The sequence below is a fragment of the Triticum urartu genome, chromosome 4 (assembly GCF_003073215.2).
Source record: "Triticum urartu cultivar G1812 chromosome 4, Tu2.1, whole genome shotgun sequence".
Classification (NCBI taxonomy): domain Eukaryota; kingdom Viridiplantae; phylum Streptophyta; class Magnoliopsida; order Poales; family Poaceae; genus Triticum; species Triticum urartu.
The window spans coordinates 310074257-310082380 of NC_053025.1; positions in this window are offsets into that span (position 1 = coordinate 310074257).

The following is an 8124-nucleotide window of genomic DNA, read 5'->3' on the forward strand; positions in this document are numbered from 1 at the left end:
AGTGTTGGTCCAACCTGTCAGCCGCCGGTGGCCACCAGGGGCAACTCTGGGCTGGCCTACCAGAAGTTTGGACAATCCGGTGTGCCCTGAGAACGAGATATGTGCAGCTCCTATCGGGATTTGTTGACACATTCGGGTGGCTTTGCTGGTTTAGTTTCACCATTGTCGAGATGTCTTGTAACCGGGATGCCGAGTCTGATCGGATTGTCTTGGGAGAAGGAATATCCTTCGTTGACCGTGAGAGCTTGTGATGGGCTAAGTTGGGACACCCTTGCAGGGATTTGAACTTTCGAAAACCGTGCCCGCGTTTATGGGTAGATGGGAATTTGTTAATGTTCGGTTGTAGATAACCTGAAACTTAACTTAATTTAAAATGCATCAACCGCATATGTAACCGTGATGGTCTCTTCTCGGCGGGGTCCGGGAAGTGAACACTGTGTTGGAGTTATGCCTGAACGTAGGTTGTTCTAGGATCACTTCTTGATCATAGTTGTTCGACCGTGCCTTTGCCTTCTCTTCTCGCTCTCATTTGTGTATGTTAGCTGCCATATATGCTAGTCACTTGATGCAGCTCCACATCATACCTTTTACCCTTCCTATAAGCTTAAATAGTCTTGATCACGAGGGTGTGAGATTGTTGAGTCCCCGTGACTCATAGATTCCTTCCAAAACCAGATGGAGGGATCGATGATTCCATTCCAGGAGATTCAACTAAGCTCAAGTGGGAGTTTGATGAGGACTCAGGACGATACTACGTGTCTTTCCCAGCTAATCAGTAGTGGTGCCTAGTTGGGGGATTGGGGACTATGTTGCATTTGGGGTTTATCTTTATTTTGGTTCCGTAGTCGGACCTTGAGTGTATCTAGATGAATGTAATGTTATTGATGCTATTTGTGTGATGTGGCAAGTGTAAGCTAACTATGTATCTTTTTCCCTTATTGTATTACATGGGTTGTTGTGAAGATTACCTCACTTGCGACATTGCTTTCAATGTGGTTATGCCTCTAAGTCGTGCTTCGACACGTGGGAGATATAGCTGCATCGAGGGCGTTACAAGTTGGTAATCCGAGCCTTCCCCAACTTTAGGAGCCCCCTGCTTGATCGAATCGCTGTTGTTGTTGAGTCTAGAAAAATGTTTTGAGTCAATCAGGAATATATATATCGGAGAGTAGAAATTTTTTTTACTCCTCAGTCCCTTCGTCGCTCTGGTGAGGCATCCTGATGTAGAGTTTTGACTCTTCTCTTCTCAAATTTCACTAAAAAAAATTTAGGATCACGTGGGTATCTTGGAATCGTTCCGATGGTTTTGTGACGTGAACATTGTTCTTGGTGCCTCCTGACATATAGGGGTTGTGGCAGTGTCCCGGGGAGTTGAGCTCCAAGGTGTTGTCATCACAATTTTATCATTGCAATTCTGGAATACCTGAGTTTCGCCGACATCGAAAATCTCTTTTATGCAGTTGTTGGTGAGATAACCTCGACGCCACCAAGTACTGGGGCGGGAGTTCGGGAGTATTGCCATAACTTGTATAACGGATGCTTTTTGAAGGTTGAGGTAAATGATTTCTGAAGGTTTCTTGGTTATGTGTTGAAGGATGGATACAGCTGGATGTAGGATTTGCTAGCTTTGGGTGAGATATTATGCTTCCCCTGTATCCCCAACACCTGATTGCATAACCGGAAAGGTTCGGAAGTTTTGTAGGTGGGAATTCTTGTAGCTCTAGCATTTCTTCTGCGGATATTTGGTTTGTGATTAGGTAATCCTCACCAAGTATTTGTTCTTGTCTGTACCTTGTTGTTTTATTCTTCTACCTCTATCTAAGTGGCTTCTCGATTTATGGAAGTGTGACCATTTCGAATGGATTTCGTTCGTTCATTTTGTTCGGATGTGGAGACTATATGTTGCAATTTCGATCCATTTGATTCAGCTTGATTATATATTTGTCAAGATGCTAATGGATGTCACCCTCTTCAGGATGGCTCCTCCAACGCGCACGACTCCGAATCCTGATCCGCCGCCACCACCTCCACCTCCGGAGGCATGGAAAGCTGTGATGGCCACTACCAATGCAAACACGCAGCTGATCATGCTGCTCTTGCAAGAGCGCAACCAAGGGAATCATGGCCATGGCAACAATCAGAATTAGTTTGCTACACTCAACCAGTTCCTCACAAACCAGCCAAAGACCTTCAGCAACTGTGTCGAGGCAATAGACGTTGATGATTGGCTCGTGGATATCTGCAAGCATTTCGAGTGCAGCAACGTCAGGCCTAAGGACTTTGTCAAGTTTTCCTCGTTCCAACTCAAAGACCAAGCTGCAGAATGGTTTCAGCAGTACAAAGATTCCAGAGGAGGCCGTGTCATTACCTGGGATGAATTCCGTCAAGACTTTAAAGCTCACCACATTCCTCAGAGTTTTGTTGAGAGAAAGCGTGAGGAATTCCGCAACCTGAAGCAAGGCAACTTGTCTATTTACCAGTATAACATCATGTTCCAGAAGCTCGCTCGTTTCGCCAAGCAGGACGTCCCCGACGAGAAGAGCATGATTCACCAGTTCAGAGGTGGCCTCAGAGAAGATCTCCAACTCCCTCTTGTGCTTTTCGAGCCTCAGAAGTACGATGAGTTTTACAACATGGCACTGAAACAAGAGACTGCACAGCTGAAGTGTGATGCTTCCAAGAAGCGAGTCAGAGATGCAACTCCTTCTTCCTCAAGTCAAGTGGCTTCTAAGCAGCAAAAGTATTGGTTGCCTTCTCCTCCTCCGTTCCGTTAGCCTTATCAGCAGAAGAGCAAAGGTGGCAATGGATCTTCCCACCCACCCAACCCAGGCTTTCAGAACAAGACTTCGTCTCATGCTCCAAGATCAAGTGCTCCGTATCACCGTCCACTTTCAGAGGTCACGTGCAACAAGTGTCAGCAGAAGGGTCACTATGCCAATAAATGCTTCAATCAGAGGCGTCTTCCTCCTCCTCCTGTGAGATCTGCCACCACCGTAGTGGTCAAGCATAATCCCAAGTTTGCAAAGGTCAACATGATGAACGCAGCTCAGGCAGAGGACTCATCAGATGTGATTATGGGTAACATTCCTGTTAACGATGTTCCTTCAAAAGTTCTTTTTGACACTGGTGCATCGCATTGTTTCATCTCGAGACCATTTGCATCTAAGCATGAGTTGGCTTTCCAAGATATGCATAGACCGTTAGGAGTTGTCTCTCCGGGCAAGTGCTTGCACGCAAGCTACGTGGTTCCGGAAGTTTCTATCACGTTGGGTGACTATAAGTTTCTGTCTTCTCCAATGGTCCTTGGTAACTCGGATATTGATCTTATTCTTGGAATGGATTGTCTTTCTAAGCACAAGGCTCATCTTGATTGTGCTGCCAGGCAGATTCAATTGACACATTCGTCTGAGGATGTAATCGTCTTTGCCGCTCGCGATGACACCATTCGTCTATTTTCTCTCAATGAGAAGGGTGAGCTGGATGCCATCTTGCAGATTCCAGTCATTTGCGAATATCAAGACGCCTTTCCAGAAGAGCTTCCAGGAATGCCTCCTCACCGGCCAGTTGAATTCGTCATCGATCTTGAGCCTGGCACGGAACCTGTTTGCAAACGTCCTTACAAGCTTGGACCTGAAGATTTGAATGAGCTGAAGAAGCAACTCGATATTCAAGAGCGTATGGGTCTCATCCGACCTAGTTCTTCTCCATGGGGTTGTGGTGTTCTTTTTGTGAAGAAGAAGGATGGAACGGACCGACTTTGTGTCGACTACCGTCCATTGAACAAGAAGACCATAAAGAACAAGTACCCACTTCCCAACATCAACGAGCTGTTTGAACAACTCAAAGGAGCTCAAGTATTCTCCAAGCTTGATCTCCGTATGGCTATCATCAGATTAGCATTCGTGAACAAGATATCCCCAAGACAGCATTCAGAACAAGCTATGGTTCATATGAATACACTGTCATGTCTTTCGGCCTCATCAATGCTCCTCCAACATTCTCTCGCATGATGAACTTCATCTTCAACGCCTACACAAATGACTTCGTCTTGGTCTACCTTGATGACATTTTGGTCTTTTCCAAGAAAAAGGAGGATCATGCCAAACACTTGCGTTTGGTGCTGGATAAACTCAGAGAACATCAGTTCTATGCGAAGTTTTCAAAGTGCGAGTTTTGGCTCGATGAGGTCCTCTACCTTGGGTATATCATATCCGCCAAGGGCATAGCTGTTAATCCTGAGAAGGTGTCTGCAATTATGAATTGGGAACCGCCTCAGAACGTGAAGCAACTCTACAGCTTCCTTGGGCTCGCAAGCTATTGTCGAATGTTCGTCGAGAACTTCTCTAAGATCGCGAAGCCTCTTTCCAACCTTCTCCAGAAACATGTGAAGTATGTCTGGTCGCCTGAATGTGACATCGCCTTCAACACCCTAAAAGAGAAGCTAGTCACTGCTCCAGTTCTGACTCCTCCTGATGAATCCAAACCGTTCGAGGTCTTTTGCGATGCTTCCCTTCAAGGTCTTGGTGCAGTGTTGATGCAAGAGAAGAAAGTTGTGGCCTATACCTCTCGCCAGTTGAAGCCCAACGAAAAGAACTACCCCACTCATGACCTCGAGTTGGCGGCAGTTGTCCATGCTCTTTTAACATGGAGGCATCTCTTATTAGGACGAAAAGTGGACATCTTCACTGATCATAAGAGTCTCAAGTACATCTTCACTCATCCAAATCTCAACCTCAGGCAGACTCATTGGGTCGAAATGATTCAAGAGTATAATCCGAGTATCGAGTATACTCCAGGCAAGGCCAATGTAATTACTGACGCATTGAGCAGGAAGGCTTACTACAACAGTTTGATTCTCAAGCCTTACCAACCCAAGCGTTGTGAAGCTTTCCACAAACTCAACCTTCAAGTTGTTCCTCAAGGTTTCCTCGCCAACATCCAAGTCTCTCCTACTTTGGAAGATCAGATTCGTGAGGCTCAACTTCTTGATGTTATTGTGAAGAAGTTGAAGATTGGGATTGCCAAGAGTCAACCCAAGTACAAGTGCTATCGTCTTGATGACAAGGATACTCTATTCTTTGAGGATCGCATTGTTGTTCCTAAAGGTGACCTTCGTCAAGTCATTATGAACGATTCTCACAATTCACTCCTCTCTATCCACCCTGGAAGTACAAAGATGTACCATGACCTCAAGCAGTCATATTGGTGGACTCGAATGAAGCGCGAGATTGCTCAGTTCGTGAATGAATGTGATGTCTGCAGAAGAGTGAAAGCAGAACACCAACGACCAGCTGGTCTCCTCCAACCTCTTGCCATTCCAGAATGGAAGTTTGACCATATTGAGATGGACTTCGTGACTGGATTTCCAAAGTCCAAGCGTGGCAATGATGCTATCTTCATTGTCATCGACAAACTCACTAAAGTGGCTCTCACAGCAGCTCAGTTGGCAGAGCTATATACCTCCAGGATTGTCTCTCTGCAAGGCATTCTGGCAAGTGGCTCATCCACGGTAGCCGGGTCGCTGGGTGGTGTCGGGCTCAAGCGCGGGTCCTCCGAAGCCAGGGTGGCGGCGGTGCATTGTGTGTGTCGTGTGCATGCGGGAGGGGGCGGCGCCAGGAGGGTGACGAGGGAGCGGGGTGGGGATCGGGGGAGATTACTGTTTTATTCGCCTCAGAGTATTTAAACATTTTATAAAAGTGGGGTTTCTTCATCACAACTACTTGCGATTTATTTGTCACAAACCGAACAATTTAGTTTAAAAGTTTGAAAACTTTTATTGTTTGCTTGATCTTGAATTTGAATTTGAATCGGTTTCGAACTAACACGAGATTAGAAACAGTAATCAAAGTGACGTGGCATCATTAGTAGATAATTACTGTAGCTTAAATATCCAGGCGTCACAATTCTCCTCCACTACAAGAAATCTCGTCCCGAGATTTAAGGGGTGGTGTAAGGGGGAAAGTTGTGGTTACGAAACTCTAACGGATCTTCTCAGCCTAGGTTGCTCTTCTCGAAGAGGTCGATCCATAGCATTGATGTCTTCATTCCTATGCATCAATGCATCATGATGAAATTGTCTTCCCGCCTTCAGGATCTTCACCGAACTTATGAAAGGATAAGAGGGGGAAAACTCTATAAGGACGGGTTCTAACAAGATTTAGCATCAGACGGTTAACTCATGGGTAGAAGCATAAGTATCTCTTGAATTGAAACTTAAGAAGATATCAAGAGCAAAGTTAGAAGGTACCATGAGAAGTTCCAAACGGATAGACAATCGTTCGATATCTGAAGCAACGTGCGAAAGGGGTCCAAAGCAACGAGATTGAGTATTGCGTCTGCTACCAGAATAGATCACTAGGAAGGTGGCCCATGAATTACATATGAGGCCACACACGAGGAATAACTTTGGAAACCGAGCGTGCACAGGAGAGTCAGGTTTTGATGATGTGGAACTGTGGGTTATGGACCCACCATGTGGGTTAAAGGTAGGAAGGGCGGTGACGTCTTGCACGATCATGTAAGCAAGACATGTTAGACGATAGCATGTCAGTTATGTCGGCAACAATGTTGGTACCAAGGGCGAGGGACGAAGAGAACCATTTTCCTACTCGTCGAAACGAGGCGGGCCAATAGGCAAAGTTCTCGTCCGTCGGTGGTTACCGGAATGTCATCAACAATAGTAACAGGGTCTTGCTGACAGAATTGTACACCGAGGTGTTTACATAAGCAGGAGAATATAACTTGTTAGATCATATAGATAACAAGAAAGGTTAAGCCAAACAATGGAAAGGAAAATATGATTATTAGATTAAACAGAACAATGGAAAGGAAAATGTGTTTAAACACATATTTCAAGGGTATATCCTTCCCAAGGACAAGCAGAGCATGATATCCATGACAGGATAATGTAGAAAACTCTTTAGGTAAGGGGAGATAAATTCCAGGACATTACCCATAAAATGGTGTTTGGATAATTGAGCAAGAAACATTTAGCATTGGGCTTCAAATGTTCTTTCTTGAAAATTGGAGTACCACAGACATGCTTCGAGATAGCGTTAACATAGTCTTCAAGCAAGGTCAGACTTGGATACAAGAAGGATTCATCAGGAACAACTTGTATAATAAGCCTTACAATTTCCTCATGGAAGAATGGTTAACCTTGCTAAACAGGAAACTATAACCACAAGTCCTCCGGCCAGGTGTGATAGGCATGACATCACCTTACCGATATATAAGGACCAATTTTATAACTCTTGGAAATATATCCCAACCATCATATCTGACCGAGATTCAGATCTGATTGGTGTCAGGATACCTCTGACTCAGGATGCCTGAGAAGAAAAGGTGCAACACAATTGACGAGATGACCTTGTAAAATTCTTAGGAAATGAACTATGGGAGCGAGTTCCGAAACAAGAGTTCATCATTAACCCAAGGGAATGATGAGGGGGGTGGCTGATGGACTCAGCGACAATTCATTGAGATTTTCAAAAGATGAATTTCCACACTTCGGTGAACAAGGAGATAACATTTGTTAGATCAAATGATATAATGAGGTATGCTCAAGGGAAACATACACAATTAAACATTGGTTGAAAGGTGCACCCGAAATATGGGCTTAGGTAGCATGATCAATGTTAGAATGGTGATTCGATAACGAATACACCAAGAATGAATCTATCGTTCATTAACTTACAAGCAATAGGATTGCTAGAAGTATAGAATCCAAGCAACATCGTCCACTTGTTGGTATCCCGGTTAGAATCAACACGGGGACCAAGAAAGAATGGTGATGGTGAAAAGTATCACTATACCAAGAATTCTTAAGAGGTGGAGCAATTCTCACAACATCCTTGACATAAAATATAGTAATACTTCAAGGTAGAACATAACACACATTGGATAGCAAGGAACTCAAGGTACTACACGAAACATGAACAAGTTTGTGTTGGAGGGAGGACAATAAGATGCCCATGATAACACAAATCATCGAGGGGCAAGGATGGTATTTCTCATCAAGAATTCGGTCATTATCCTTGAAGAGCTCAGCATGTTGATGATGATCATGACACATTTGTCGAGAGGTTTCGTGAAGATATAATTCGGTCATCGACGACATCAAGC